General features: G+C 38.5%; 1 long non-coding RNA gene across 2 annotated transcripts in view; it reads right to left on the bottom strand.

The window, feature by feature from the left end:
• Positions 1 to 23560, bottom strand: part of LOC122212903 — an 89324-nt gene that overhangs the window by 50493 nt on the left and 15271 nt on the right. Inside the window, exon 4 of one of the 2 annotated variants that reach the window (XR_006199363.1) lies at positions 6417 to 6503. This is a non-coding gene — a long non-coding RNA (uncharacterized LOC122212903). Of the gene's footprint in view, positions 1 to 6375; positions 6504 to 23560 lie in introns of those variants that run through there. The other variant, XR_006199362.1, reaches the window with a different exon arrangement.

Genomic DNA, 23560 nt, shown 5'->3' with positions numbered 1-23560 from the left:
CTTAAGCTAACATGTAGATCACCAGGGTCCATTTAAAAGTCAAAGACATTTTCCAAACCACCTCAAAGAATTAACAATATATCCCTATCATAAGAGAATTCAGAGATTTTTTGTAATCTACAGAACCAGACTCAAAGCATGTATATATTTATTTCTAAACATTTTTCATTTGCTGGGGAGATTTGAGGAACTCTAAAAGAAAGAGAAATGGCATAATATGCTATAAAAGGAAAACACTGAGCAAACAAGCTGTAAGCAGCCCTCCATTTGGTTAATATGGCATAGTGTTTACAACATTCTTTTCTTCAGCACTATCTCACAAATATTTTGTCCAAATTTCTATAGTATATATGTTTAGCCACAGACCGAGCATGAAGGAGAACAAGCTTTGAGTCACTGGCCTTCTAGAAGCAACAAGTTCTCTTTCCAATGTCTACCCAAGAGGCATTTACCCTGCCATAGTCACACCTTCTCATTAGATACTCCTGAAGCACTGGATCATTCCTGCTCAAAGGCAAGTCCACTAAAGTGACCAATCTTTGCCCTGTGGGAGGAAACAGCTTACTCCACACAGGAATTATTAAAGTCTCAGTTGATATATAGCAACATCTTTGAGTAGAAACCACAAGCAGCACATAGAAGAGTTAGTCTCCACATTAGTACTCTGCCATCACACCATGAAAAAGTTCGTCCTCCTTTTTAAAGTCCTCCTACTTAGCTTTTAACACCTTTCTATAGGGTGAATCACCCTTGCAAGTATTATCATCATTTACTAGGCACCCATACCATTTGAGATCATGATGTTTCTTGACATGCATCTATCTGGCAGAAGTATTCCAAATGTATTGAGTCACTGCTATTATTCTTCCAGAGTTGGAACTACCACAAAGGAAGTGTATACTTGACCTGAACTCTTGAGAGCTGACTCTTTTAAGTAAGTATAAACAGAGCGGAAACCCTGTCATCAGAGAAGCATTTGCAAAAGGGAGACCAAGTCAGAACATGAGCAGCAGATGGGGCTTGAGAGCCAAGAATGAAAAACCCAGGAATGCATCCAAACTCTGTAAATCATTATTGACTTAGCTTCATGCCGTCTTAATGACTTTTACTACCTCTTGGTTCCAATTCGAAGTGCATATTAAAGCAAGCAACATTGCAAAGACCAGAGGGGCTAGAATAGTAAACTACCCGTGGCTTAGTAATCGTTATGCATTAATTATTCAGGAGCTGGAGCTACTCTTTGCAAACATTAAAACCAGTGACAGCAAAGAAATATGCCTTCCGTTTGGAGGATGGGAAGGAGTAGTACTATTTGGGGTTGATGCTGGCACAATATTTAGCAGAGCATGACAGGTTTAGTAGATAAATAATGTGATGTAGTATCATGCAAACTGTTAGCAATGTATTGGAAGGCTCAAGTATTCCCTGTAGGGCATTTACATTGGATTTGCTATGATTGCAATATCTGCACAGTGATGCATTACGTGTTTTATTCTCTTTATTATATGTTTTCATTACTTTGTGTGTTAGAATGCAATAAAGAAAGCTGAAGCAATAAAGGCTGATTGATAATAATAATTCTGCAAAGATGCAACTTCCTTTCTAAAGCAGTTCCAGAGTCAGAAGAACCAATGGCATCCAGTCATCTGTTCCTTTGTGAAGATTTTATCCTCCTTTCTGATAAAGGAACGGTAATTGGTTTGGAAACAGCTTCTGGTGACAGCTGGCACTCTATGGTAAAGGAGGAGGAAGGTAGGGGAGAATGTGTACCATTTAGAATGCTGAATCCTGCATGTGGTTCAATTCTCTGCTTCTCTTTTTGCTTTCATCTTCTTCAATTAGAGATCAGATGTCCTCTTTTAAAGGAAAAATAAGTACACTTTCAGGATCAGTACTGTCTGGGCTCTCTCACTCTGACAGCCTCTCTTACATTCGAAATTTTAAAACATCTTCCCCAGGGAGGCCCTTTAGTAGCTCTCAAGCCAGGTTCACTGGATTCAGGAATGTGTCACATGTGGCCATGGGTCAGGAGAGGACGAGTCCCAACCTAAGTTGAAAGGAGCTTCCGAGATCCAGACATGGGTGGAAGTGTCTGTAAGGAGTAGATTTTTCACAGAGGTTTTGTTGGGGGTATGTGGTTTTCTTGTGGGCATCCAGGACAAGTGGATGGATATACAGGCTAGTGTTTATTTGGGATGTTGGGGGTGGGGGGCGGCAAGGGGAAGCTGCACGCACAAATTAAATGAAATAGTTCCATAAGGGACCCTGGGGATCCAGAAAAGTAAGAGTGTTGGGAAAAAAAAAAACCCACAGAATCAGAGCAAACAGTATCCTCCTCACTTCTGTGTCCAGCACAGAATGGATTCATCCCCATCAGGAGGCCTGGGAACACAGCACGGCTCTCAGCTCCCTGAGGGCTTGTGGCTATAAGAGCACAGGGAGAGGGAGAGAGAGAGAGAGAGAAAGAGGGAGAGAGAGAGAGAGAGCGCACCTGGTCCTGGTCATGCAGATCAGCATCTTCAGGGAGGCCACCAGCCTTGGAGCCATGGGGAGGCACAGTCTAAATGACTCCAAAAGCAACACACATCAACCAGCAGCACAGTGCAGAGAAGCAGGACTGAGAGCACCTGCGAGGCACCTTCCAAGACCTCCCAGAAATACCGGGGGAGAATTATGCAGGGAACTGTGGTTTTGTATTATGTAGGCACAGGCATGAGTCAGTGAAATTTGGGTTATAACCATTAAGTGGCTTTATTTGTACCCACAAACAGATGAGGCTTTGGGGAAAGTCAGGTTATATGTGAAGTAGAGAGAAAATTACATTTGTGATTGCAAAGGGCAGACAGTCACTCCCAGTATGTGATTTTCTAAAAGGCCCAAGCAATATAGATCACCCTCAGTTAAACACACTAATGGAACAAAACAATAGTATATTCAGGTCAGACCAGTGAGCTGTCACATGTGGGAGTCCCTGCAAAAGATGACAGAAAGGGTAGGGATGCCCAGGGATCACATGAAATGGAGGGCAGTACTTGTAAAATATTGGTCACAAAGGAATGAATGAGGGGCGCCTGGGTGGCTCCGTCGGTTAAGCATCCGACTCTTGATTTCGGCTTAGGTCATGATTGCATGGCCATAAGTTCGAGCCCTGCGTCAGGCTCTGCACCAACAGTGCAACAGTGCAGAGCCTGCTTGGGATTTTCTCTCTCTCTTTCTCTCTCTCTCTCTCTCTCTCTGCCCCTACCCCACGTGGTGTGCCCTCTGTCTCAAAATAAAGCATTAAAAAAAAAAGAGAGAATCAACGAGAAAGCCTATTAAAGTGCAGATTGTAGGACCTACTCCCCAGAGGTCCTGATTCAGTCAACTCAGATATTCTTCAAGGCTCCTCCAATGTAACCTGTATAGAAGTGATCTTCAAACCACTCCTGGATAAACACCACCATAGGGGCATCTGACAAAGTGTCCATCTGGATCTACACTACCAAACCAGAACCAGAGCTTTGCCAAGGGAATCACTGCGGCTGTGCCCAGAAGAGATAGAACCCTGTGTAAGACAGAGAATAAAGTGAGGAAGACAGCATGGAATGCTGTGACCAGACGCAGGGTTGGAAAATAGGAAGTCTAGAGAAGCAGAGAGAAGACTGAGTGGGGGCCAGGGCCACGGACCAACAGGGCCATGGGTCACAACTTTTACATGGTGTCCTCAGCCTGATCTCACGAGGTTGGGCTGCACAGTGATGGAAAAGCCTCAAGAGATAACTACATCTGATCATTTATTTCAAGTATTTTTGTAGTCATTGTGTATGGTAGGCACATTTTTCATGTGCCAAACTGCTTTCTGAAATACATTTCTCTTAACTAATGGAATTGTTTGCTATTGAGTACAGATGGGAGTTTGCAGGTACAGTTTTTGAGAAGCTCCGTCTTTCTTCGTAGATGTTTCTTTCTTCGAAACTTACTTTGTGAGGCAGCCTTGTATGACAGGAAGAGCATGTGCTTTGGAGGCAGAAAGACTGGAATTCAAATTCGGACTCCACTCACAAAGTGGGTGACATTGAGCAAATTATTCGACCTCTTGGGACATCAGTTGTCCACTCTATAAAGTTGGGATGACTGTACCTAGCCTACAAGTATCTTGTGTGGATTAAGTCAAATAAAATACGTCAAAGTAAAATATAGTGACGCCTCCCTCACGGGGCTTGAGATTTAACAGGCACTGAATAAATGGCAACTCGTAACTAGTATTACCAACCTAGTCTATAGCTTTGAATAAGCCCATCTTTCTAACACTGTGGTTAGCAGCTTATTACACTTTTCTAGATTATAAGTAAAAGCTGAACTAGTGTTTGTTAATACCTCAGCATAAACATGTACTTATATTTCTAATCATTATATTAAAACAACATATGACTAATGGTGAGTTTTACAGAAATTTCAACACTTGGGGAGGGTTATTATTTTTTCCACATCCTTAATCTAATCCTAGTTTTTCTTAGATTTAAGCAGAATGTGTTCCTTCTACTGGTAATCTCTGATTGGCTTCTGCCTATTTTGCATGCATCCTCCAGATAGGGATGGCCACTTGAGCATAGTCGGTCTGGATAGACCACCCTGGGGTGACAGAAATCCCCCTGCTTCCTTGCTGTCATTTCTTAGTACCAGCCTCTTCTACATTTTCCGTTATTTACTTAAGTCCAAGAGGTACTACCAGCAAGTCTATTCTTTTTTCACCCCAGAGCATATAAGAGGAGCAAGGTAAGAAGTTACAAGAGCAATGGTACCAAACTGGAAGAGCAAAGCCAATCCCTATGCAGCTATTGTTTGTGGGCAATGTCTTGTAGCTTATGGATTACTAGACTATGATTGGCGAATTCCATAAAATGATGAGTTTATAGTATGCTTTGGGAGCTCGGAGTAGGGAGCGACTATGAAAGGCAGGTTCAGTATAGCTTCAAAGAGGAAGTGATATTTAATCTGGGATTACAATGGCAGGAGGGTCATGAGTATTTCAGGCAGTGTGAACAGCATATGCAAAGAGAAGGGCAAGTACAATGTTGTGGTTAAAACTGTGTGTGTGTGTGTGTGTGTGTGTGCGCGTGCACGCGCATGTGCACACATCTAGAGGTGGTGATAAAGGATTGAAGGTGAGATCAGAATGGCGGGTTGGGATTAGACAAGGAATGGCTTTTAACCCAAGCTGTAAAGGTAGTACTTTATCCATAAATTTCAACTGGCTGTAAAAAAATATTTCAATAGCAATATGTGCATAAATTGTATAGAACAAGAACAGAAGTGAGGAAACCAGTGAAATGCCCAAAGAATTATCTTTTAACTATCGGTACATCTCATAGACCACCCGCATGTCCCATACTAAAACAAAGTAGAAGTGATCCTACCACAGAGGAAAAGGGGTAAAACCAGCCAGCACCCTGTTTTGGTGATTTGTTTTTTAAGTAAATCAAAGTGAAGTTCAGCCTTTGTTAATGCCCCGATTTAAGACCTAGAATTGCATTTTGCTCATTTGAAAGGCCTTTTCTTTTAGAATAAGTATATTTCATTTGAAAATGGATTTTGCAGCTTATTAGTGACCTAGTCCTGCAAAACTAGGATCCTGAAGCCAGCTTCAATGTGATTCCCACAGTATTTTCAAGCTACTTAGAGCTCTTACCACAACTCCACACCACTGTGGGGGGCGTGGGGAGGTTACAATTTGGACAAGGGGACCTGAAACTGGGTCTAGAAAGCTGTGCTATGACCTAATATAGAAAAAACAATTACCTTGAAATTTCATAGAATCCATAAAGAAAATCAGGCTGTTTGCATTTTATAGATTCTTTAATTCCCCCAAAATAGCTCCAATTTCTTCCTAACACCCTAATCATACAATCTCTATGATTTTAGACAATTACTGATCAAAGTTTTATTTTCCCAGGCCATTGCTTCCTCTCAAATCCTAAATTTGTTATCAAAAGTAGCTTCAGTGACCCTAAGAAACTTCTCAAGAAATTTTTTCCAAGTAAATTATTCAACAGTAAAACAATAATTTAAAAGAGAGAAATTCCTTTTGATCTCTTTTTGAACCATTGAAATGGACTTGGGGTTATTGTCATTGTCAGACTTGTTCAACAATAATCTTCATTCTCTCCACTTATCAAGAAAATGGACAAAATCACCATGTACTTCTGTTACAAATTATAATTTTATAAAACTTTCATTTTGTAAGTGAAATACCATGACTAATTAAAAAAAATGACACTGGGTTTAAATATCACTCTTATTGTAGCAAACATCATCACTTTCTGATGAGTAAATCTCATCAAAGAAACAAGAACAAAGCAAAACGTCATTCACTTTCAAAATTCTATTCAACCTCCTTTTAAAAATTAGGGACAATAAAAGTTCTGAGCTCAACATACCTTATCAGCTTCTCCTGAGAGTCCTCATCGTCCTTTGATCTTTTCTGCCATCTGTAGCTCCACTGTGGTTGACAGAACCTCTCTATCCTGGAGACAAGATGGAAGCATGAAAGGATAGTGGATTTGGGGTCCAATTTCAGATCGTGGTTCAAATTTAATCTCATAATAGTTTTGTAAGCTAAAGCCACACAATTAACTCATCTGGCTCGGGTGTGAAATGAAGGTAAAAGTAACCTGCTTCCTACGGGGTGTGTGTCTGTGTATGTGTATTAAACTGCACTCAATAAACACTTGACAATTTCCAATTACATAAGGGGGAAAGCTCAAACTTCTTACTGCACAAAAGAAGTCTGACCAACAGAACTCACAAAAGAAGTTAGAAGAGATGGATCCACATGTATGTAAATGGACTCAACTGCCCAACTAAAAGACAAAGAATGTTGAACTATATGTTTTTTAAATAGTCACATCTAAAATGAAATTTGCAAAAGGAACATCTAAACACAAACCACAGAAAAATTAAAAATGTAGAAAAATTATGTATTAAGCACGTATTGGTTAATACAACCCAAAGAATTCTGGTATAGTTACAATAATATCAGACAAAAGATCATCTTTAAGAGGAAAAGATTATTGCACTAGTGGAGAGGGCTTCTACATATTTAAAAAAATGTAGAAACACGTAAAAATACTAAAACTCTATAAACCACAATAAAATACCTTCAAATATATACAACAAAAAGCTATAGAATGAAAAGGAAAAATTGATAAAGCAACCATCATCATAGTGAAAGGTTTTAACACACTTCTCTCAGTAATTTAAAGACCAAGTAAACAAAGAATCAGAAAATAGAATATTTGAAGAACACAATTAATATTCCATACATTAACATTAATGTACATAGAATATAATTAGAGAATAAACATTCTATTCAAGTATACATGGACTGTCTATAAAAACTGGCCCTCATAAGGAGTCTCAATAAATTTCAGAGAATCCTATAATAATCTGCATTCTCTGATCTCAATAATACTAAATTACAAATCAGTGAGAGGAGGATTTTTTCAGGCCCATATATTTAGAAAGCTAAAAATATGCTACTTTAGAAAAATGTTTTTAATATTTATTCATTTTTGAAAGAGAGAGAGAGAGAGAAAGAGAGAGACAGAGCATGAGTGAAGAAGGGGCAGAGAGAAATGGAGACACAGAATCCAAAGCAGGTTCCAGGTTTTGAGCTGTCAGCACAGAGCCCGATGTGGGGCTCAAACTCACAAACAGCAAGATCATGACCTGAGGCAAAGTTGGATGCTTAACCAACTAAGCCACCCTGGCACCCCTAGAAAGTTAAAAATACACTACTAAATAATTCATGGCTCAATGGAGAAATCATACAAAACATTTGGAAAAATAACAGAAACATTACAGCGCAAAATCTGAGGAATGCATTTAAAAAGGTAATTGAAGTTAAAACAAATAATCCTAAAATTTGTATGGAACCACAAAAGACCTCGAATAGCCAAGGAATCTTGAAAAAGACTAACACCATCAGTATTGCAACCCCAGATTTCAAGATATACTACAAAGCTGCAGTAATCAAAACAGTAGGGTGCTGGCACAAAAACAGACACATAGGACAAGAGAACAGAATAGAGAGCCCAGAAATGAACCCACAATTATATGGTCAATTAATCTTCAACAAAGGAGGCAAGGATATGCAATGGGAAAAAGACAGTGTCTTCAATACATGCTGTTGGGAAAACTGGACAGCTACATGCAAAAGATGAAACTGGACCCTGGCTTACACCATACACAAAATAAACCAAAAAAATGGATTAAGGACCTAAATGTGAGAACTAAAACCTTAAAAATCCTAGAAGAGAGACACAGGCAATAATTTCTCTGACATCAGCCATAGCAACATTTTTCTAGATAGGTCTCTTAAGGCAAGGGAAACAAAAACAAAAATAAACTACTGGGACTACACCAAAATAAAAAAAAAAAGTAAAAAAAAAATAAAATTAAAGAAAAGCTTTTGCAGAGCAAAGGAAACCGTCAACAAAACAAAAAGTCAACCTACTGAATGGGAGAAGATACTTGCAAATGACATATTCAGTAAAGGCTTAGTATCAAAAATATATAAAAAGCTTATACAATTCAGCACACAAAAAAACAAGTAAACAAATTTAAAATGGGCAGAAGATATGAACACACATTTCTCCAAAGACATACAGATGGCTAACAAACACATGAAAAGATTCTCAATATCACTCATCATCAGGGAAATGCAAATCAAAACCACAATGAGACATCACCTCACACCTGTCGGAGTGGCTAAAACCAACAACACAGGAAACAAGTGTTGGCAAAGATGTGGCTGTAAAGGAACTCTCATGCACTTTTGGCGGGAACGCAAATTGGTACAGCCACTGTGGAAAACAGTACGGAGGTTCCTCCAAAAATTAAAAATAGAATTACTTTATGATCCAGTAATTCCACTAATGGGTATTTGCCCAAAGAATACAGAAACACTAATTTGAAAAGATATACGCACCCCTATATTTATATCAGTATTATTTACAATACCCCAATTATGGAAGCAGCCCAAGTGTCCACTGACAGATGAATGGATAAAGAAGATGTGGTGTGTGAGTGTGTGTGTACGTGTGTATGTATATGTATATATATATTTCTGTTCCAAATTGTGGTTTTGTAAAAACTTTCATTTTATCGTAAGTTCAATACCATGACTAATATAAAAAATGACCCTGGGTTTAACCACTTTTATTGTAACAAACAATATATATTTGTGTGCGCGTGTGTGTGTACCTATATATATATACGTATATGTATACATGTATATACACGTATATACACGTATATGTATATATATATACATAGGTACACACACACACGCACACACACGCGCACACACACACAATGGAACATTACTTAGCCCTAAAAGAAAATGAAATCTTGCCATTTGCGATGACATGGATGGATGGAGCTAGAGAATATAATGCTAAGCGAAATAAGTCAGTCAGAGAAAGACAAATGTTGTAAGATTTCACTCATATATGGACTTTAAGAAACAAAACAAGCAAACAAAGAAAAAAAGAGACAAACGAAAGGACAGAATCCTAACTATAGAGAACGAACTGGTGGTTGCCAGAGAAGAGGTGGGTGGGGGAATGGGTGAAATAGGTGAAGGGGATTAAGAGTACACTTATCGTGGGGCGCCTGGGTGGCGCAGTCGGTTGGGCGTCCAACTTCAGCCAGGTCACGATCTCGCGGTCCGTGAGTTCGAGCCCCGCGTCAGGCTCTGGGCTGATGGCTCAGAGCCTGGAGCCTGTTTCCGATTCTGTGTCTCCCTCTCTCTCTGCCCCTCCCCCGTTCATGCTCTGTCTCTCTCTGTCCCAAAAATAAATAAATGTTGAAAAAAAAAAAAAAAAAAAGAGTACACTTATCGTGATGAGCACTGTGTAATGTATGAATTATTGAATTACTGCATTGAACACCTAAAATTGACACAAGACTGTATGTTAACTATACCTGAAGTACAATAAACAAACAAAACCAAGAACAAAATGAAAAAAAAGTAATCGAAGTAACACAGCCATAAATGCTTTTATTAGAGAAAAAGAAAGGGTGAATATAAATAAAGAGTCCAACATAAGGGATTTTTAAAAAAAAAATCGAAGTAACACAGCCATGAATGCTTTTATTAGAGAAAAAGGGTGAATATAAATAAAGTGTCCAACCTAAGGAATTAAAAAAAAAATTTAGTATTTTTTTAAAAATACTAAAAACAAAGAAAAAAGGAAAATTAAATAGTAAAGATAAGATGAAACAGGAATAAAATAGGAAATGAAGATATTAACAGAGAGGATTAACTGAACAAAAGAATTCTTTTAACTGAGTAGTAAATTTGACCAATTTTAGCAATATTGATCAAGAAAAAATAGAAAAGGTACATTATGAGGAATAAAATTAAGTCATAATTACAAATTCAGCAGAGACTAACAAGATTTCTTTAAGATTATAGTTTTTTTGTCAATAAATTTGAAGATATAGGAAAAATCAACAAATTCCCTGAGACAGTTAAATTGTCAAAACTTACTCAAGAAAAAAAATAAAAAACTTGAATATACCCATAACCAATAAAGGCATGGGTCCATCTGAACTTTTTTCATAAAGAAACTCCAAGGACAGACAGTTTTATATGCAAGTTCTACCAAATATTTAATAAGCAACTAATTCCTAAATCGGTTTCTTCCTTTTATATTTTCTTCAACAAATATTTTTCAGCTGAAGGTATAAGCCTGTTCTGTATTTCCTTAGAAAATATTTGGAAGTTTTGTCTATCATATGTACATATTTATTACATTTAGAATTGATTTTGTATATCCTGTGATGTAGGAATCAATTTTCTATTTTTCCATATCCACTGTGCTTTCTGCCATGTATCAGATTTCAATATATATGTCTGTTTCTGAGCTGTTGTTTCATTGATTCTATATCTATCAATATATACTAATATCTGCTGGTATAATTACCATAGTTTTTAATGTTTGCAAGTTGTCTGGCCTCCTTCCTCACCCCACTTCACCCCCCACACCACCCACCACCTCCTTCTTCAGGAACATCTGAGCATCTGGGCTATTTTTACCTCTGTTCGTATAAATTTTAAAATACACTTCAAAAATTCCATAAAAAGTCTTGTTGGGATTTTGACTGGAATTTCTTTTAACAATGTAGATCAGGGGCACCTGGGTGGCTCAGTTGGTTAAGCGGCCGACTTCAGCTCAGGTCATGATCTCGCGGTGAGTTTGAGCCCCGCGTCAGGCTCTGTGCTGACAGCTCAGAGCCTGGAGCCTGTTTCAGATTCTGTGTCTCCCTCTCTCTGACCCTCCCCCGTTCATGCTCTGTCTCTGTCTCAAAAATAAATAAATGTTAAAAAAAAATTTTTTTTAAATAAAAAAAAATGTAGATCAACTTGGTGAGAACTAATACCTTTATAATATTGAACCTTCTTATGCTAAAATACGGTATACAGCTTCATTTATCACAATCTTTAGGCTTTTTCAATAAAATTGTTGTAAATTTCTCCTTAATGGTCTTTATTTTTTTTTCCTTACCCCTACACATTATGTTAAGTGTATTTTTTAAATGTTAAGGTCTGTTGCTGGTGCTACTAAAGAAATAGACTTTTATATACTGAACTTCATCCAGCAACCTGTTGAACTCTTACTAATTCTGATATTTGTCTCTATATTTTATGGAGTTTTCTATGATTAATTTCAACCACAAATAACAAAATTTTGTTCCTGCCTTCACAATCTTTACAATGATTATTTCTTCTTCCTTATGAGTACTATTTCTGAAATGTTTACTACAACATTGCACCTACACGGTCATAGTGGGTATCCTTGTCCTGCTACTCTTTTTAAAGGAAAGGTTTTGTGCTTAGCATTGAATTTACTGTTATTTCATGTCTGATGTTTGGTATTTCAGATATACTTTATCAGGTTAAAGAAATTCATGTCTATCTCTAGTTCCCTTAATAGCATTTTATCAAATGATTTTATATCTTTAATACTACATCTGTTAATTTAGCAAAATAAACTCACTATTTCTCTAATGCTGAACTTTGCTTTTCTGATGTAAACCCAGCTTGATGATACATTAGCTTTTTGATGGATTCCTGAATTCAATTGCTAACATTTTAATTTTTTTTCTTAATGTTTATTTATTTTTGAGAGAGAAAAAGAGAGCATAAGAGGGGAAGAGACAGAGAGAGGGAGACACAGAATCCGAAGTAGGCTCCAGGCTCTGAACTGTCAGTACAAAGCCCAAAGTGGGGCTCAAACTCAAGGACCATGAGATCGTGACCTGAGCTGAAGTCGGATGCTTTACTGACTGAGCCACCCAGGTGCCCCTCAAGTGCTAACATTTTAGATGCTACTTTTGCATCTATCCTCATGAATATACTTAGCCTATAGAGTTTCTTTCTCATACTCTCATCAAGACTTTGCTAGAATAGCAATGAGGTTCCGTTGCAAATAACAGAAACCACTCTAATTCTTTTAAGCAGAAAAAGGATTAGGTCCTTACAAATTTGTTAGGAGTGTCGAACTGGTTTTAGGCTGAGACTCCAAGAGACTTCTAGAGAAATCTTGCACATGTGGTCCACCAAGTTAACGGTTATCTCTGTTACAATTAAACACAAACACACACACACACACACACACACACACACACACAGGCGTGATGGTTAAGTTTTATGTGTCAACTTGGCTAGGGTCTGGTGACCAGTTGACTGGTCAAACAGTGGTTGAGATATTGCTGTGAAGTTGTTTTGTATACACAATTAACATCTATAATCTGCTGACTTTAAGTAAAGGAGATTACCCTCAATAATATGGGTGAGCCTCACTCAATCAGTTGAAGGCCTTCAGAGCAGAAACTGAGGTTTTCCAGAGAAGAAGTGTGCCTCAACACTGTAACATGTGTATCCTGCCTAAGTTTCCAGCATGCCAAGACTGCCCTAAAGACTTCATACCCAAGAGTACAATATTAGCTTCTGAGATTCCAGCCTGCTGGCCTGCCCTACAAGTTTTGGATTTGCCAGCCTCTGAGAATCACATGAGCCAATTTCTACCAAAAAAAGATATACATACCTTTATGTGTGTGTGTGTGTGTGTGTGTGTGTATATACATATATATATATTCTGTATAACACATATAAATTCTATAAATGCATATTATGTCATATATATTATATGAATATATATACATATTACATGTATGTGTGTGTACACACACATATACATACCTACATATATGTATATACATATATATACACACACACACATATGTGTATATAGGAATACAAAATGGTACAGCCACCTTAGAAGACAGTTTGCAGTTTCTTGCTAAACTAAACATACTCTTACCATAAAACACAGCAATTGCATTCCTTGGTATTTCCCCAAAGAAGTTGAAAACTTACGCCCATACAAAAACCTGCACACAGATATTTATAGCAGCTTTATTCATAGTTGCCCAAACTTGGAATCAACCAAGATGTTCTTCAGTAGGTGAATGGGTAAGTAAACTGTGGTTCATCCAGGCAATGGAATACTATTCAGTGCTAAAAAGAAACGAGTTATCAAGCCATTAAAAGACATGGAGGATTTCTGCATTCTTCGGGTAAACACCTAGTAGTACAATGGATGGATCACAGGGTAGTTCTATTTTTAACCTTTTGAGAAACCTCCATGCTGCACCTCAATGTTTATAGCAGCATTATCTACAATAGCCACATTATGGAAACAGCCCAAGAGTCCATCAATTGATGAATGGATAAGAAGATGTGATATATGTATACAGTGGAATACTACTAATCCATAAAAGAGAATCATATCTTGCCATTTGCAATGACATGGATGGAGCTAGAGAGTATAGTGCAGAGGGAAACAAATCAGTCAGAGAAAGACAAATACATATGATTTTACTTATATGTGGATTTAAAAAACAAAACAAATGAGCAAAGGGTAAAATAAAAGAGAGAGAGAGGCAAACCAAGAAACAGACTCTTAACTACAGAGAACAAACTGGTGGTTACCAGAAGGGAAGTGGGTGAGGGGATGGGTTAAATAGGTGATGAGGGCTAAGAAGTGTACTTGTTGAGTGGGAGCCAAGGTGGTGGAACAGCATGGAAGGTTTTTTTTGCATCTCTCATCCATGAAATACAGCCAGATCAACACTAAACCATCCTGCACACCTAGATAACTGATTTGAGGATTAACACAACAATCGGCACAACCTAAACCAGAGAACTCAGCAGGTACTCAGTGTGGAGAAGTGAACTGGGGGAAAGAGAAGCAGCAGAGGGAGCTGTTTTTGCTTGCGGAGAGAGGATGGAGATGGGGGGAGAGTACAGGAAAGCTTCCCCCCTGCCTGAAAGCTGGAGAGAAAAGAAAGAGTATACAAGGGACTGAACCTAAAAGGGAGAAAGGAGAAAGCAGAGGGTTTAAATTCCATTAAGACTCTATAAACAGAGGCGCCTGGGTGGCTCCGTTGGTTGGGCATCCAACTTCAGCCCAGGTCATGATCTCACAGTTCGTGGGTTTGAGCCCTGTGTGGGGATCTGTGCTGACAGCTCAGAGCGTGGAGCCTGCTTTGAATTCTGTGTCTGCCTCTGTCTCTGTTCCTTCCCTACTCACACTCTGTCACTCTCTCTCAAAAATAAACATTGAACAATTTTTTCAAGTCTGAAACTCTGCAGCTTGATACTGGGCAGAGCTCTGGTGGGAAGGGCAAATCCCCAGGAGCAGAGAGCGAGGACCAAGGGGTCCTCAGGCTACAGGGGGAGAGGCAGTTCCCTTGCTGGGAGGATATTTGGTAGAGGCTGTGCAGCCACCCCACAGGCAAAGGTCCCAGCAGACCCTGGAGAACAACCACATTCGCTGGTACTGGAAAAAGGACATTAAGCAGGAAGCCTGGTGTCCGATGTATGTTGTGATTTACCATAATCCCTGAAACGATGCTGCTACATGAGAGCGGAAATTTTTCTGGGCCAGGCTGGCACCCAGCCACAGTCTCTGAGCATCGTCAGTAGCACAGTCCTACGAATGTTCCTGGGTTCAGCCGGCACCTGACCATTGCTCAGTGAGACTCTCCCCAGAGGGTCTGAGTGGGTCAAAGCCTCAGTCCCTCAGAAGTGAGGGACTAGGAAAAAAATCCCAGCCACATCTGAGATAAAATTCAGGAGGGAGGTGCCATCTTGCAACCTGATGGCTTGGTCACAGACAATGTAAAAGCAGGGAGTGAATGGAAGCCAGAGACAAAGGAGGGGTGTGCGATTGCTGGTTGGGGAGAACCGAGTTCCCAAACTAGAGACTGGGTAGCTGGGTGACACCATTTTCATCCCTCCCATGCATGCACATTCACACCTACACGCACCACAACAATCCACCTCAGTAAGTTAAGCAGGGCCACCTAGTGGAGAAGGGAGCTGTTACACTAAGCCCCGCCCATCTGGGGCAACCTCGCTCTACAGGAACACTACATGTCTCTCTGCCTGCTTAGTTTACAGACTATAAAATGGTGCACAGACGTCTGGGGGAAATTGATGTAATTTCAATCGTATTTCAGTCTGTTTGCTAGTCCATCTATTCAATTTTTTTTTTCTTTTCTTATTTTTAAATATAGAAAGAGAAAAAAATTATTTTTATTTCCCACTTTTATTAAAAAGATTTTTAATAATTTTCTACTATATCTTCACATTTTTGTAAATTTTTTACTTCTATTTCACTTTCATCATTTCATTTTATTCTATTTTATTGTATACATTTTTTCAAATTTTCAAACATTTTCCTTTTTCTCTTTTGTATCTTTTTCTCTTTTTCTTTTTTTTTTTTCTCATATCTTTCCCTTTTTTCTCCAATCTATCAAGTTCCTCTCAACCACCAAACCAAAATGCACCTAGGATCTAGCATCATTTATTTGATTTTTTTGTTGTTTTTAATTTTTTAATTTTAATTTTTTTTACCTTATTAATCCCTTTTCATCCTTCAAAAATATGAAATGAAGGAATTGACCCCAAAAGAAAGAACAGGAAGAGATGACAGCCAGGGACTTAAGACAAATACAAGCAAGATGTCTAAACCAGAATTTGGAATCACAATAATAAGAATACTAGCTGGGGTTGAAAACAGATCAGAATCCCTTTCTGTGGAGATAAAAGAAGTAAAAGCTAATCAAGATGAAATAAAACATGCTATAACTGAGCTGCAATCTCCATGGATGCTGCAGTGACAAGGATGGATAGGGCAGAGCAGCGAATCAGTGATAGGACAAACTCATGGAGAACAATAAAGCAGAAAAAAAGAGGGAGACTAAGGCAAAACAGCATGGTTTAAGAATTAGAGAAATCAGTGACATTAAAAAGGAACAACATCAGAATCATAGGGGCCCCAGAATATGAAGAGAGAGAAAAAGGGGTAAAAGGGTTATGAGGGAAAATCATAGAGGAAAACTTTCCTAACCTGGGGAAAGACACGGACATCAAAATCCAGGAAGCACAGGGGACTCCCATTAGATTCAATAAAAGCCCAACATCAACAAGGCATATCATTGGCAAATTCACAAAATACTCAGTCAAGGAAAGAATCATGAGAGCAGCAAGGGAAAAACAGTCTTTAACCTACAAGGGAAGACAGATCAGGTTCAGAGCAGGCCTATCCACAGAAACCTGGCAGGCCAGAAAGGAGTGGCAGGATATATTCAATGTGCTGAATCAGAAAAATATGCAGCCAAGATTTCTTTACCCAGCAAGGCTGTCATTCAAAATAGAAGGAGAGATTTAAAGTTTCCCAAACAAAAATTAAAGGAGTTCGTGACCACTAAACCGCTAACCCTGCAAGAAATTTTAAGGGGGACTCTCTGAGGGGAGAAAACACACACACACACACACACACACACACACACACACACACACACACACACACACAAAGACCAAAACCTACAAAGACTAGAAAGGACCAGAGAATACAACCAGCAACTCCCAACTCGACAGGAAACATAATGGCAATAAATTCATATCTTTAAGTACTCACCCTAAACATCAATGGACTAAATGATCCAATCAAAAAACGTATGGAAACAGAATGGATAAGAAAACAAGATCCATCTATATGCTGTTGAGACCCACTTTAGACCTAAAGACACCTCCAGATTGGAAGTAAAGGGATGGAGAACCATCTATCATGCTAATGGTCACCAAAAGGAAGCTGGAGTAGCCATACTTGTATCAGACAATCTAGACTTTCAAGTAAAGACTGTAACAAGAGATAAAGAAGGGCATTATATCATAATTAAGGGGTCTATCCACCAAGAAGACCTAACAATTGTAAACATTTATGCTCCAAATGTGGCAGTCCCAAATTAATTAATTAATCACAAACATAAAGAAACTCATTAATAATACCATCATAGTAGGGGACTTCTCATTAATAATACCATCATAGTAGGGGACTTCGACACCCCACTTACAGCAATGGGCAGATCACCTAAACAGAAACAGTGGCTTTGAATGACACACTGGACAGGATGGACTTAACAGATATATTCAGAACATTTCAACTAAAGCAGCAGAATACACATTCTTCTCCAGTGCCTTTAGAACATTCTCCAGAATAGATCACATACTGGGACACAAAGCAGCCCTCAGCGAGTACAAAAAGATCAAGATCATACCATGCATATTTCCAGACCACAATGCTATGAAATTCAAAATCAACCACAAGACTAAAGACCATCCTACTAAAGAATGAGTGGTCTAACCAAGAAGTTAAAAATGAAATTAAAAAGCACATGGAAGCCAATGAAAATGGTAAGACCATAGCCCAAAACCTCTGGGAGACAGTAAAGGTGGTCATAAGAGGGAAGTATATAGCAATCTGGGCCTTCCTAAAGAAGGAAGAAAGGTCTCAGATACACAACCTAACCTTATACCTTAAAGAGCTGGAAAAAGAACAGCAAACAAACCCCAAACCAGCGGAAGACAGGAAATAATAAAGATTAAAGCAGAAATCAATGTATCGAAACAAAAAAAAAACCAAAAAAACAGTAGAAGAAATCAAGAAATCAGAAGCTGGCTCTTTGAAAGAATGAACAAAATTGATAAACCCCTAGCCAGTTTGATCAAAAAGAAAAGGGAAGGACCCTAATAAACAAAAGTAAGATTTAAAGAGGAGAGATCACAACCAACACAGCAGAAATACAACAATAACAAGAGAATATTACAAGCAATTATACACCAATAAAATGGGCAATCTGGAAGAAATGGACAAATTCCTAGAAACATATACACTACCAAAACAGGAAGAAATAGAAAATTTGAACAGACCCATAACCAGTGAGGAAATCGAATTAGTAATCAAAAATCTCTCAAAAAACAAGAGTTCAGGGACAGATGTCTTTCCACAGGAATTTTACCAACCATTTAAAGAAGAGTTAACGCCTATTCTCTTGAAGCTGTTCCAAAAAAATAGAAATGGAAGGAAAACTTCCAAACTCTATGAAGCATTATCTTGATTCCAAAACCAGACAAAAACCCCACTAAAAAAGAGAACTATAGACCAATTTTCCTGATGAACACAGATGCAAAACTCCTCAACAAATACTAGCCAACCGGATCCAACAATACATTAAAAAAGTTATTCGCCATGACCAAGTGGAATTTATACCTGGGATGCAGGGAGGTTAAATATCTGCAAAACAATCAATGTGATACATCACATCAATGAAAGAAAGGACAAGAACCACATGATCCTCTCAATAGATGCAGAAAAAGCATTTGACAAAATACAGAATCCTTTCTTGATACAAATCCTCAAGAAAGTAGGGATAGAAGGATCATACCTTAAGATCATAAAAGCCAAATATGGAAGACCCACTGCTAATACCATCCTCAATGGGGAAAAACTGAGAGCTTTCCCCCAAATGTCAGGAGACAAGAAAGGGATACCCACTCTCGCCACTGTTATTCAACATAGTATTGGAAACCTTAGCCTCAGCAATCAGACAACACAAAGAAATAAAAGGTATCCAAATCAGCCAGAAGGAGGTCAAACTTTCACTCTTCGCAGATGACATGATACTCAATATGGAAAACCCAAAAGATTTCACAAAAAAACTGCTAGAACTGATCCATGAATTCAGCAAAGTTGCAGGATATAAAATCAATGCACAGAAATTGGTTGTATTCCTACACACCAATAATGAAGCAATAGAAAAAGAAATCAAGGAATCAATCTCATTTACAATTGCAGCAAAAGTCACAAAATACCTAGGAATAAATCTAATCAAAGAGGTGAAAAATCTATACACTGAAAACCATAGAAAGCTTATGAAAGAAATTGAAGAAGATAAAAAAAATTCAAAAATATTCCATGCTCCTGGATAGGAAGAACAAATATTGTTAAAATGTCAATACTACCCAAAGCAATCTACATATTTAATGCAATCCCTATCAAAATAATACTAGTATTCTTCACAGAGCTAGGACAAACAATACTAAAATTTGTATGGAACCAGAAAAGACCCTGAATAGCTAAAGTAATCTTGAAAAAGCAAACCAAAGTTGGAGACATCACAATCCCAGACTTCAAGCTATATTATAAAGCTGTAATCATCAAGACAGTATGGTACTAGCACAAAAACAAACAGATCAATGGAACAGAATAGAGATCCCAGAAATAGACCCACAAATGTATGGCCAACTCATCTTTGACAAAGCAGGAAAGAATATCCAATGGAATAAAGACAGTCTCTTCAGCAAGTGGTGCTGGGAAAACTGGACAGCAACATGCAGAAAAATGAACCTGGGCCACTTTCTTACACCATACACAAAAATAAACTCAAAATGGATGAAAGACCTAAATGTAAGACAGGAAGCCATTAAAATCCTCGAGGAGAAAGCAGGCAAAAACCTCTTTGATCTTTCCCTCAGCAACTTCGTACTCAACACGTCTCCAGAGGCAAGGGAAACAAAAGCAAAAATGAAACTACTGGGACCTCATCAAAAAAAAAAGCTCTGCACAGTGAAGGAAACAATCAGCAAAACTAAAAGGCAACTGACGGAATGGGAGAAGATATTTGCCAACAACGTATGAGATAAAGGGTTAGTATCCAAAATCTATAAAAAACTTATCAAACTCAACACCAAAAAAACAAATAATCCAGGGAAGAAATGGGCAAAAGACATGAATAGACACTTCTCCAAAGAAGACATCCAGATGGCCAACCAACATATGAGAAAATGCTCAACATCACTCATCATCAGGGAAATACAAATCAAAACCATAATGAGATACCACCTCACACCTGTCAGAATGGCTAGCATTCTCAGGCAATGACAGATGTTGGCGACGATGCAGAAAAAGAGGATCTCTTTGGCACTGCGGGTGGGAATGCAAACTGGTGAAGCCACTCTGGAGAACAGTATGGAGGTTCCTCAAAAAATTAAACTATCCTATGACCCAGAAATTGCACTACTAAGTATTTATCTAAGGGATACAGGTATACTGTATCCTGGGTTACATGTACCTGGGGCACATGTACCCCAATGTTTATAGCAGCACTATCAACAATAGCTAAAGTATGGAAAGAGCCCAAATGTCCATCAATGGATGAATGGATAAGGAAGATGTGGTGTGTGTGTGTGTATATGTATATGTATATGTATGTATGTATACACATACATATACATATACACACATACATACAATAAAGGATGTAAATTAAAAAATAAATTATTTTAAAAAAGAAAAAAAGAAGTAAACTTGTTGTGATATGCACCACGTGTTATATGGAAGTGTTGAATCACTACATTCCACACATGAAACTAATATTACACTGTATATTAAATAACTGGAATTTAAATACAAACTTTAAAAAAAGAAAAAGCAATACAGCTTCTAACAGACTCTCCATTTGGGGATACTCACCCTTGAAACATTCATGCAATGTAAGACTCTATGAAATTATTGTATTAATATTTAATTATAGACATATTTGTTCATTGACATAAAAAAGATGTGGAGGGGTCTTAAATGCAGATTACTAATCAAATGTAGCTAATCTGAAAAGGCTACATACCGTGTGATTTCAACTATATGACATTCTGGGAAAGTCTTACTATGGAGACAGTAAAATGATCAGTGGTTGCCAGAAGTAGGAGTAGACAGAGATGAATGGGCAGAGCACAGAGGATTTTTAGGGCAATACTCTATATGAAATATACTCTATATGATACTATAATGATGGATACTTATTCATTATATACTTGTCCAAACCCACAGAATGCATAACACCAAGAGTGAACTCCAATGTGAACTATGGACTTGAAGTGATTATGATGTGTCCGTATACTTTCACTGATGGTAACAAATGTGCCACTCTGGATGGGGGTGTTGACAACGGGGGAGACCATGCATAGGAGGGAGGGTATATATGGGAAATCTCTATACTTTCTTCTCAATTTTGCTGTGCACTTAGAAGTGCTCTGAAAAAATTAAGTCTTTAAAAAAAAGAAGTCATAGACTCACTAATCAGGGCATGAGACTGAATTTTTGTCACAGAAAGGAAAGCCGTGCGTCTTATCAAAATGAAGATATGTGGTGAGAACCAGTTGTATGAACTTGGATAAGACACTTATCCTCTCTAATCCTCAGTTTCCTACAACTTAAAATGAGGCTAATTATATCTAAGTCACAAGAATTAATTATGTCTAAGCCTCGTGCATGTGTTTTAGTAGGAACCTTATAAAGTGAACTGAACTCGATTAAATTAAGGTGAAGTTATTTTCAGCAGATGGAGTGCCACCGAGTCATCCTGGCTGGCGTGCTATGTTATCTCTGTGTGTACAAGGTCATGGGGAAAGGCTGCTTGTATTTCTAGGGGACATGCTGTGCACAGACCACCTCTGATTGGATCCCCTCCGTGTCAAGATCAGCCACTGTCAGATGCCTCGCACAACTGCTGTCTGATCAGAAAAATCTAGTTCTAAATACAGACTCCCTCAGAGCCTTGTCATCCAGTCAGTAATATTCCCTCCTCCACTGCGCAGTGTAAAACCGTCAGCCCTACCACACCTCCTCCATAGGGCCACCTGACATCTGGAGCATCCAGACAAAAGGAGATTCTAGCCTATCAAGCATTTCCAAGACAGAAATTCTTAGTGGCTGTATAAAAACAAAAACAAAAACAAAAAACAGGAAAAAACAAACTAAAGATAACACATGAGAAACTGGTTTGTGTACCCCCACCACACACACACACACACACACACACACACACACACACAACCTTTAAGCCTTCGGGATCACGTTCTCAGCTGCAAAGCCTGTTTCTGAACTGGGCACTTTCTCCAATGTTGATCAGAGGCAGATAGCATGCCTTCTATCCTGCATATGCCAAGGGCAATGTCAGCACTCAACAAAAAAGAAAAATAATGATAAAAACGTGAGGCTAACATCTCGTGCAACCTTTTGCCAACTCCTGCTTTTGAAATTCTAAATTGCATGCTAAACCATATGGCTCTACATACCTTACCGACTAGTGGCTTCTCTCTTGGGAAATGACTCAATCATACATTTGTCGTTCTAGGGATGGCTGAGTTTTCTAAAAGCCCTCTGTCCTCACAAGCCTACACGCTTTTTGTTGAAGGAAAATCTTGTGAAAAGCAGAACATTCAAGAGTCATTAGTAGTCACACTCATAGGCTTTCATACTTACCCACAACCCTCCAAACAGGCCTCCCTGTGGTTACTAATTTTTTCCTCTTGCTGAGACTTCCCAGCATGCCCTAGGATTATCAAGTAAAGCCAAATATTAAGAGGAAAATCTTGAAAATCCTTCAGTGCCTGGGGTGGAATCAAATCAGACAAGCTCTCCACTCTGGCACCGGCCAGCTGAGCTACAAACACTGACCCAGCCCATGCTGAGAAGACTCATCATGAGTAGAAACCCATAATGTTGCCAGAATACGTTGTAGACTCACAAATGGGGGGAAATGAAGTATATAAAACAGTGGGAAAGTTTGCAGAAATAACAGTTAATATTTATTTCAGGCATTCATCTGTCCATGGCAAGGTTGAAATCTTTTTTTTTTTCCTCAGCATTTCTCTCTACCCTCAAGGCCTAATATTGGATAAAGATTCTGAATTCCTTAATCATAGCAGCTACACACCATGTCTCAATTTGCAGCTAAATGTAGCCTTTGCCAAAGTGAGCACTGGACCCAAAACACAGCGGACATTAAAAATGAGAAAAAAAAAATGAGCTGGAGACAAAAACATGGAAGCCCATATTCCTGGTCAAATGAATTTTATTATGCCACGTTTTAGTGTCTTCTTTATGTATTCTACTTGGTTGCTCCGATTGTGAAGATTACAAAATAAAAATTAAGTGGCTGTGTAATATCTGACTTGTCAGTTTTTCCACCTGGCATTTCTTTCTTTTGCAGCATTAACTCTGTCTCAAGGTGAGGGTGCATGAAATATGGAAAGCCACCTGTCTCGTTTAGTGGAATGGGGAGGGAAGTGGGCTGGAAGTCAGGGAGGCTGGTTTCTAAGCCT

The sequence above is a fragment of the Panthera leo genome, chromosome A1 (genome assembly GCF_018350215.1).
Source record: "Panthera leo isolate Ple1 chromosome A1, P.leo_Ple1_pat1.1, whole genome shotgun sequence".
In the NCBI taxonomy this organism is placed as follows: Eukaryota; Metazoa; Chordata; class Mammalia; order Carnivora; family Felidae; genus Panthera; species Panthera leo.
The sequence above is the reverse complement of the archived record's forward strand: the minus strand, read 5'-3'. Positions and strand labels throughout refer to the sequence as shown.